Source organism: Argopecten irradians, unplaced genomic scaffold, assembly GCF_041381155.1.
Source record: "Argopecten irradians isolate NY unplaced genomic scaffold, Ai_NY scaffold_0516, whole genome shotgun sequence".
Lineage (NCBI taxonomy): Eukaryota > Metazoa > Mollusca > Bivalvia > Pectinida > Pectinidae > Argopecten > Argopecten irradians.
In genome coordinates, this window is record NW_027187983.1 from 12,000 (window position 1) to 22,513 (window position 10,514).

At 38.7% G+C, this 10,514-nt stretch overlaps 1 long non-coding RNA gene across 1 annotated transcript; it reads right to left on the bottom strand.

Moving 5' to 3' along the window:
• Positions 1-1,912: 1,912 nt before the first annotated feature.
• Positions 1,913-7,989, bottom strand: LOC138312906 (uncharacterized). Its single transcript, XR_011207077.1, has 3 exons — positions 7,925-7,989; positions 3,887-4,042; positions 1,913-3,404 (listed from the first exon to the last, which is right to left on the bottom strand). It is a non-coding gene; the product is annotated as an uncharacterized lncRNA (long non-coding RNA).
• Between the last annotated feature and the right edge of the window lie 2,525 nt (positions 7,990-10,514).

Genomic DNA, 10,514 nt, shown 5'->3' on the forward strand with positions numbered 1-10,514 from the left:
GGCACCATGGCGGTTATTTTAATTTCAGATTGTACTGTAAATATAGCAACACTGGGTCTATGTTATATCAGGATCATTCCAGGCAAGCTTGAGAAGAGGTTCAAAATACGTTTTCAAAATGGTGGCCATCCTGGCTTTAGGATAAATCGAAAACAATAACACTACTTGGTCATGACCAGGTCAGGATTTCAGGCAAAGTTTAGCTTAATGAGAAAAAAAAAAGTATAAAAAAAGATATGATAACTCACAACTAAGCATTCAAAAATTAAAATCTAAGTATTGATCAGACTATACAATTATAACAAAAACCGACACACAACCCATGTTTACATTATACTTGTCGCACAGTATCTTCAGAACAGAACCATCGTCAGTAACCAATGTAATTAGCCTATACTATGTACGTTGCCGTCTGGTTCCGGGTGTAAACGGAGCACGATATATCACTACGATAAGTTTGGTTAGTAATGGAATGTATTCGTTCGAAAAATTATATCCTGGAAAAAGAGGTCCATGTGTATTAACGGTAATCTTATTATTGACACAAAACACAGAGAGACTATAGTTGAACTGTGACCTCAACTGAAGGTAAAGGTCATTGATTTGAACACATTTGGTAGCCCGTCCTCTATCATGCTACATAGGAAATGAAATATCTCTATGGCTCTTACATATTGACAAGAAGTCGTTTTAAAAAACCTTTTCGACCCTTGTGCTTCGAATGAAGGTCAAGGTCATTTATTTGACATATTTTTTAATGGAAAAATTATCCACGGTGGACTGCACACGTCGATTGATGACGCATTGCCTAAAAACGCGACTTTGTTCCCAAATAAATATGCAAAACTTCTGACAAAAAAGACACTAAAAGTTAAATTTGAGGAAGCTAGACCTTTTCAGTACTTTCTGACAAAGTGGCAAAATTCAAGATGGCTGCTAATCAGTCTTATTGTTACTTTTAATATTCAAAATATAATTACAATGTCTTGGGACAAATATAAACCCTAAATTTGAAATTTCAGAAAGATGGCTTTATAATGTTTTAAGAAAAAGCAGTAACAAACTCCTACTATCAAAATTCAAGATGGCCAACTACCGGCCTTCTTGTCCGATTCTTCCAAAATTGCAATATGCAATATTGCCTATTAGAGCGGACTGAAGGGTGGACAGGAGACCACGGACTGAAGGGTGGACGGGAGACCCTGGACTGAAGGGTAGACTGGAGACCACGGATTGAAAGGTGGAGGGGAGACCACGGACTCAAGGGTGGACGGGAGACCCTGGACTGAAGGATAGACGGGAGACCACGGACATAATGGTGGACGGGAGACCACAGACATAATGGTGGACGGAAGACCACGGACTGAAGGGTGGACAGGGGACCACGGACTGAAGGGTGGACAGGGGACCACGGACTGAAGGGTGGACAGGAGACCACGGACTGAAGGGTGGACAGGAGACCCTGGACTGAAGGGTGGACGGGAGACCCTGGACTGAAGGGTAGACTGGAGACCACGGACTCAAAGGTGGACGGGAGACCCTGGACTGAAGGATGGACAGGAGACCCTGGACTGAAGGTAGACGGGATACCACGGACTGAAGGGTGGACAGGAGACCACGGACTGAAGGGTGGACGGGAGACCCTGGACTGAAGGGTAGACTGGAGACCACGGACTCAAAGGTGGACGGGAGACCCTGGACTGAAGGATGGACAGGAGACCCTGGACTGAAGGATAGACGGGATACCACGGACTGAAGGGTGGACAGGAGACCACGGACTCAAGGGTGGACGGGAGACCCAGGACTGAAGGATGGACGGGAGACCACGGACATAATGGTGGACGGGAGACCACAGACATAATGGTGGACGGAAGACCACGGACTTAATGGTGGACGGGAGACCGAGGACTGAAGGATGGACGGGAGATCACAGACTGAAGGGTGGACGGGAGACCACGGACTGAAGGATGGACGGGAGACCACGGACTGAAGGATGGACGGGAGACCACGGACTGAAGGATGGACGGGAGACCACAGACTGAAGGATGGATGGGAGACCACGGACTCAATGGTGGACGGGAGACCACGGACTCAAGGGTGGACGGGAGACCACGGACTTAATGGTGGACGGGAGACCGAGGACTGAAGGATGGACAGAGACCACGGACTGAAGGATGGACGGGAGACCACGAACTCAAGGGTGGACGGGAGACCATGGACTGAAGGGTGGACGGGAGATCACGGACATAATGGTGGACGGAAGACCACGGACTCATGTGTAGACGGGAGACCACGGACTGAAGGATGGACGGTAGAACACGGACTTAATGGTGGACGGGAGACCACGGACTGAAGGATGGACGGGAGACCACGGAATCATGTGTGGACGGGAGACCACGGAATCATGTGTGGACGGGAGACCACTGACTCAAGGGTGGACGGAAGACCACGGACTGAAAGGTGGACGGGAGACCACGGACTGAAGGATGGACGGGAGACCACGGAATCATGTGTGGACGGGAGACCACGGAATCATGTGTGGACGGGAGACCACTGACTCAAGGGTGGACGGAAGACCACGGACTGAAAGGTGGACGGGAGACCACGGACTGAAGGTGGACTACCTGATGACATATTTTATACTTACGATTCCATTGATTTTCCAATGGGTTTTTTCTAAATCAATACGCAACGTCGACGTCTCTATTGTGACGTCATGATAACGTCGAGTTTTCACGCCATTCTCGAATTTTCTTCAAAATAGTACGAAGAAAAAGAACCTACCAATCAAATAGTAGAATTTAGTATAAAAACAATTAAAAAGTAATTATAAAAACATGCATACAAATTGAGGGTAGGTATATTTGTTGGGCTTTTTTTCCAATCACAATATTTGTTGCTTTTCGAAACATTTATATTTAATTTCTCTTCGTTTTCATAGCTAAACTGGCTTTCTGATTGGTCAATACGTTTTTGAATCCGAGAATGGCGCGAAACCCCGACGTTATCGTGACGTCACAAAGACATTGCGTATTGATTCGGAAAAATGAATCCCTTAAAAAATCACTGATTCACACAGTTTGCAAACAAATTGTTTTTCAAACCCAATACATGTAATATCTAAATAAACATTAATGCTTAAATATTAACAATTAAAACCACTTGAACAACACTCAAATGTCACAACCAACCTTTCGACAAGGTTTGAACAAAATTTCCTTCAGCAGAGAAGTCTAACAAATCTAACAGGAGACAAAAAAACAGCAAAGTTCATTGTGCCTTGAAAGCTGGTCCCTGCTTTAATGGACTCACTTAATCCGTCGTACTCGTACCAGGATCCCGCAAATTTGATCTTGGCAATGAAATGGGACCTCCTACAGATAGTTACAGCAAAAAGTGCATAACTGGAACAAAAAAGATGAAAACTACTTTTTAATGCGAGTTTATGTACATGTATACCAACAAGTAAAACCTACACTAAATAGAGTCATCTGAGATAATTAATACAGAAAATTAATTTTAAACCATACCCTTTTTGTTGATGCGTTTCGTTTTACATCTTACAATGAATGAAGGCTATGCTTTGGTGGCGGATTATCGCCTAAGTGACATAAATTTATAGTCAGGCGAATATCGGACAAAGTCAAATTGATTAGTTTGTGACAATATAGCGATTTGGAACGTTTAAATTTTTAGGTAAATTTGAATAAATAGTACATTGTAGCGGAATGGAATATTGTTTTCTACTGTTCAGATAGAAATATAATATAATTGAATATTCTCCTCCAGATTTTCAGTATTGTCAAACCATTTAGTACAATATATACTATTTTTCATCATAACTTCATTAAATGTGTATTCAATTGATACGATTAATGGTCCTTACCTCTTCTCTTGCACAGTCAGTCTTTGATCGATGTCGTTGATGGTCAAATTTCGCACACGGGATAGGAATGACACGTCAATAACCAATATTTCTGGGGCCCTGTCTTTGAATCGCCTTTGCGTGAAAGATCTTGTGCCTTTGCAGATTTTGTTCCTCCTTCAATCAATACAATCAATAAGAATTGATTTAAAGGAGGAGTGTCAATTTGGGCCCTCTGGTTGGCATGACCGATAAGCATTATTTTTTGTTTACAGATACCCGGGGTTTAGGACATTATGATATGAAATATGATTAAGGTCAGGTCGGAGTCCGTTGTGAGTTATGGGGGGTTAAACAGGATGGATAATTTTCGGTTTTGTCCAGTTTTGTTGGAACCAAATGATATTTTTGAATGATTTTACATGCATTTATATGTTAAAAATAAAACTTTTTTTGAAAATAAAACTTAAGTGTCAAAATATAGGTCACAGTGATCTAATTTTGTAAAATGTCAATTTTGTAAGAATACTGTTCATCTGGTGCCATAATTTACCAGAAAAAAATGTTATATATATATTATAATAGATTATATTGAGCAATATATATATATAATTTGCATATTATAAACTTAGGCATAGAGTATTGTGGATGGGATGAGATTGGGTAGGGGGTACAGGGTACAGGGTACAGGGTACAGGGTACAAGGTATGCAAGTATGACTCGGAATAAATTTACCGACTGCCATTGGTATGAAAGTAATTGAAAAATTGCTTTTATATCAAGTAATAAGATTCCTTCATAATCTATTGTAATTCACTCGAACATCTAAGGCGTCATAACCCGCGCATGCGCAAGCCGATAGTCCGTAATAGCAACTCATGTAGTGGGTAGGGGGTACAGGGTACAGGGTACAGGGTACAGGGTACAGGGTACAGGGTACAGGGTACAGGGTACAGGGTAGAAGGTACAGGGTACAGGGTACAGGGTACAAGGTATGCAAGTATGACTCGGAATAAATTTACCGACTGCCATTGGTATGAAAGTAATTGAAAAATTGCTTTTATATCAAGTAATAAGATTTCTTCATAATCTATTGTAATTCACTCGAACATCTAAGGCGTCATAACCCGCGCATGCGCAAGCCGATAGTCCGTAATAGCAACTCATGTAGTGGGTAGGGGTACGGGTAGGGTACAGGTAGGGACTCGGATAAATTTACCGAGTATGGTATTGAAAATTGCTTTTTACAAGTATAGGTAATTCACTCGAACATCTAAGGGTCTAACCCGCAGGGTACAGGGGGTACAGGGTACAGGGTACAGGGTAAGGTACAGGTATGCAAGTATGACTCGGAATAAATTTACCGACTGCCATTGGTATGAAAGTAATTGAAAAATTGCTTTTATATCAAGTAATAAGATTCCTTCATAATCTATTGTAATTCACTCGAACATCTAAGGCGTCATAACCCGCGCATGCGCAAGCCGATAGTCCGTAATAGCAACTCATGTAGTGGGTAGGGGGTACAGGGTACAGGGTACAGGGTACAGGGTAGAGGGTACAGGGTACAAGGTACAGGGTAGAAGGTACAGGGTACAGGGTACAGGGTACAGGGTACAAGGTATGCAAGTATGACTCGGAATAAATTTACCGACTGCCATTGGTATGAAAGTAATTGAAAAATTGCTTTTATATCAAGTAATAAGATTTCTTCATAATCTATTGTAATTCACTCGAACATCTAAGGCGTCATAACCCGCGCATGCGCAAGCCGATAGTCCGTAATAGCAACTCATGTAGTGGGTAGGGGGTACAGGGTACAGGGTAGAGGGTACAGGGTAGAGGGTAGAGGGTACAGGGTACAGGGTACAGGGTACAGGGTACAAGGTATGCAAGTATGACTCGGAATAAATTTACCGACTGCCATTGGTATGAAAGTAATTGAAAAATTGCTTTTATATCAAGTAATAAGATTCCTTCATAATCTATTGTAATTCACTCGAACATTTAAGGCGTCATAACCCGCGCATGCGCAAGCCGATAGTCCGTAATAGCAACTCATGTAGTGGGTAGGGGGTACAGGGTAGAGGGTAGAGGGTACAGGGTACAGGGTACAGGGTACAGGGTACAGGGTACAGGGTAGAGGGTACAGGGTACAGGGTACAGGGTACTAGAATCAGTTACATAGGAAATCTTGCATTTGTTTGGTGTTGTAACCTCATCTTAGGCCATCGATAGGTATTTTCTTATGTTATTAATGTTTTTAAGAAACCTATAAAATTTGCTCCGCAAAGGTAGTGGGCCTTTAAGTTTGATAATAAAACGCGTTCGTTTATACGTCTGTATAGAGTAAGAATACTATTTGATAAACAGTTGATGATTTTTGGGGAATTTCTTCTGGTGTGTTGTAATCAGCAACCGATTAAACAATGACAGTATCTGACTGCCGATAAACCAAATATACAAAGATATATATACTTCTTCAATTTTAAGAATACATTGATATTATTCAACGAATTCTCACATTGACTTAAACTCAGTGTTTATGTGACCTCTTGAACTCTGAAGAAATAATTAGCACACCAAAATCTACATGTAACTGCCAATGTTAATAATGAGAATTATCATACATTGCCGGTTTAATAGCCATACATAGGTACTGTACACATGTACAGTGACAATATAAATATCGGCTATTAACGGGCACGAAATTCAATCTGACGTCATTTCAAAAACGATGAAGGGACATCAAGAAACCAAGACGTTACGCCCACAAGAGTTTGATAATTAGATAAAGTTTGTATCAATGTACATCCAAAACAGTGCCCATGGACCATTTTATACGATTTTAAAAGCAAAAAGTATCGTTCTTTCCAACGACAGTAATCTGTTTCTTAAGACTTCCTAAAAGTATGGTTTTTGGCCGCTAAAGCGCAGGCGTGGTAGATTTTTCTTCGATTTTTTTTGTGTTGAGGAGCTTTCCACCTTTCGCAATATATACGTACTTTGTAGAATGTGAGTTAACCGATTTTTATCTAGACCCCTCAAACGTGTAAACATGGTCTATGGGCTCTTTGGTCCATATTGAAATGAACTAAAGCTTATTCTCAGATCCGTGTGGTTACGCTAGGATTCGAGGACGGCGGGACAAGCAAGTTCAGATGTTCGACTCTATTGCATATTTACAGCAAATTTTGCCGTTAAAATTCTCCCAAAATAGTTTTTGTAGGTATTCGATAAAAAGTTTCATAAATTCAAAAGTGTTCTAAAGTAAAAACTCCTTAGTCCCACATCAAAGGATTTGAGAGACCTTATAGGCATTGTAATGATGGGCATAAAAACGATATAATTAAGTATATAGAGTTACGCATACGCAATAAAGAGTACCCAAAGACCATTTTAGACGTTTTAGGGGTCTAAATAAAAAATCGGTAAACATCCTATTCTACATTGTACTATGTGTGTTTAATGTAGAATAGGATTTTTACTGATTTCTTTTTATCTAGGTCCTTAAAACGTCTAAAATAGTCTATGGGCACTCTGGCGGGTCAATAATTATATAAACTGTAACTAATTCTCAGATCCCTGTGCTTAATACGTTACGGTTGGATGATATTACGCATGGAAATGCCATCATATAAATAATACCAAACCGTTGCAATCTCAAACTCCAAACCGTACACTTTTTCGCAATATCATCGATCAAAACCGTTGCGCAAAGGCTGACACAACGATGTAAACAATGGGTCAAACACTCTTTATTCTTCATCAAATATGGCAAAGCGCATATCAAATTGATACATATGAATCTAATAATTTGTATATCAGTCATATTTTGTGAATATCTTGGATAATAAGCAAGATTCAGATGAAAACTTAAGTTTTTGCTAGGAACTCGCATCAAGCTGTATGTAAGTGTCACAATTGTATGATAAATAGGAGTACTTTGCGTAAAATCACGATCTTAATACAAGGTAGGATATCTAATTAATACTTGAGCTGAATATCGGTCTGTAACACCATGCGCAATGTATTTAAACTCTAAAAGTTTGAACCTACCTGCTCGGTACTCGTACATCGAAGCGATACCGGAAACGGATCAAAACATCGTTGCCGTTGTCGCGTGAGAATCGTAAGTACCGTGAAAACCGTCAGCACGCATGCGCATATCGACATGTTACAGATGTAAACTTCCGCCGTGAAAACTGTCAGTTTAGCCTGATGGTCATTGCACCTAAACCTCAGTTATTTCACTGAATATTTCTTCTTCGAGACACATTGTACATATATAGGATAGCATAAATAATGGATGGTATACAAGGTGAACTGGACTTACATAGAATCATTTTGTATTTTTTTTTTAAATATCAGTCGATATATTGCCAAATATTCTGTTCCCACGTGTGCACATGTCAGCATGTTGACATTGTTGTACAGTAGGCCTATTCTTCCGGGATTTTCCTCTTGTTATACCTAATAATTTTATATCTAGTTGAATATGGAAAGAAATGTGTATTGGCGGATTGTAGCCCCATTTAGTAAACAAGATGAATTTGAAAATATAGCTTTATTTACCTACCAAAGATCAATATGCCAAGTCAAATCACTTGAAAAAATATTGCATTTGCAAAATTGGTTACCATGATAACATTTTCCTATTAAATCAGTTTGAGCATGTGCCTCATGTAAAAACTTATGTTTTCATTATAAATGTAAAATCATTTTTGAATAATGTGACACATTTATCTAATCTTTAAAATGGAATGTAATTATAATAAAGTTTTATGAAGCACCATTTACATTTTTAATGAAATAATAACAAAAACAGAAGACTTTTAATTATGGTTTGAATCCTTGCAGTGGGTATTTTTTTCATTGAAAAAGCTAGAATTTCTTGTAGTTTTAAAAATATGCAATTGAAATAATGAATATATATTATTTCCACAGATAAGAGTAATCCATATATTATCTTATACCAAAAAAAATGTTTTTTTTTTGCAAATTTTATTTTCAAAAGTTGTATGGTCTGTGACTTGTATTTCTGGCATAGAAAAAGTATTTAAAGTGTTCTGCATATTTTCTCCGCCTCTCTTAAGTTTTAAACTTTTGATATTTACCGACTTTGCTGAAGGTCGTATTCGCAAAATTTTTAAACAATTAAAATAAAATATTGATTTTTAGCGTGTACACGTTTAAAATAGCTTGGAAGTATCAGAACTGGTCTGATCTATTCCGATCTGTACGGGTAATCATGATGTCAAGGGCCAGTCTATAGTGTTTATATGTCTCTGTTTAATTCTATATATTTATCTGAACTCTATATATATAGCTAGTGACCATTGAGGCTCATGGGCCTCTTCTTTTAATATTTAGATTAATTTCTCTCTTATTGCAAAATGAATAGATTGTTTTATACTTCTACCAGAAATTGGGGATTTCTATTATCATTGCATTACACATTGACTTAGAGCTTATTTTTAACTTTAGCAAATATTCATAAACATTTCTACAGCATTTCTTACAATTGTCTTTCCTGTTACACTTATACTATCTGAGTCGAGGTCACTACTGTTATAAAATGAATATCTCTCTTGTTGCAAAAATGAACACAATGCAAACTTGAAAATGTCTTTTCTCATTACATTAAACATTGGCTTGAAGTTAATTTCAACTAAAAGCATAATGTTCTTGAAAGTTTCTTAACAATAATTTGTTTAAATATTATTCACATTGGTACTCGTGCTACATCTGTATACTATCTGACTTAGTTGTCATTCCTGTTAAAAGGCGAAAATCTGTTGACTATAGATTTGCAGTTATTGTATTGTCTTTTTAAATGGTTGTTAGAATGTATAAAAATGAAAAAAGCAATACTGAACCCTAGACAGTTTAATCAAAGTACTTAGACTTTAGTACTTGTGCATGTCTTACCGGCGTTAGTACTGTTACATGACATGTCTCTCCTGTGATATATGGTAAAACTTTTTAGGTCACCTGAGACGAAGTCTCAAGTGACCTATTCTAATCACCTTTTGTCCGTCGTCGTCCGTCGTGCGTCGTATGTCCGTAAACAATTTACATTTTCGACTTCTCCAAAACTGCTGAATCAATTTCACAAACCTTCTAAGGCATAAGGCCAATCAAAATTGTGAATTATATGGTCCCCACCCCCCAGGGGGCTGTGGGAGGGACCAAAAGGGGTAAAATTGAGTAAAATTTCAAAAATCTTCTTCTCTACTCACAGATGTGGTAGAATCAAATACTCTTCATAGATAGAAAGGTCTTAAGGTCCTTTACAAAAATTGTGAATTATATGACCCTGGGGTCTCTAGTTTCCCCCTGGGGAGGGGGTTAAGTTTACTATAGTTTATATTGGGAAAACACATTTTTGAGCATTATTTGGTCATTTGTAATAGGAAATGAGTCAAATCTTGTCAGAATTATCAGTATGAGATGGCCATTTAATCCTATTAACAAATTTTCTAAGACTGGCCTCCAGGGGTCTTAGGGGCGGGGTCAAAAGGGGTCAAATAGGCTAAAATTTCAAAAATCTTCTTCTGAAATTCTGGAAATGGTAGAATCAAATACTTTTCATAAATAGAAAGGTCTTAAGGTCCTTTACAAAAATTGTGAATTATATGACCCTGGG